The following is a 398-nucleotide window of genomic DNA, read 5'->3' as shown; positions in this document are numbered from 1 at the left end:
ATATATTAATATATATAATAATATATATAATAATTATTGATTTTATATAAACATTCTTTTTCTCTTTTTCTTTCTCTTGTATATATAAAAATTCAATTGTTTTCTTATAAATGTGTATCAAAAATTCTTGCTTTTAATAAAGTGATATTAAAAATTTGTTTGATAAAAAAAAAAGCATAATAAAAATATATATACTTTTTAATAGTAAAATAAAGAAAATTTTAAAAACTTTAAAAAAAGTTCATCAAATTTAAAAATTTAGTAAATATAAAAATATTTACTTTACTAATAATAAAATAATGTAAATATTTTAAATAAGATAATTATCAAAATCAAATTATTAATATCAAAATCAAACAAAATAATTTATCAATTTTTTATTTTTCTAATTATATTTT

The sequence above is a fragment of the Apis dorsata genome, unplaced genomic scaffold (genome assembly GCF_000469605.1).
Source record: "Apis dorsata unplaced genomic scaffold, Apis dorsata 1.3 scaffold_486, whole genome shotgun sequence".
NCBI classification, from domain to species: Eukaryota; Metazoa; Arthropoda; class Insecta; order Hymenoptera; family Apidae; genus Apis; species Apis dorsata.
This window is presented reverse-complemented; position numbering follows the sequence as displayed.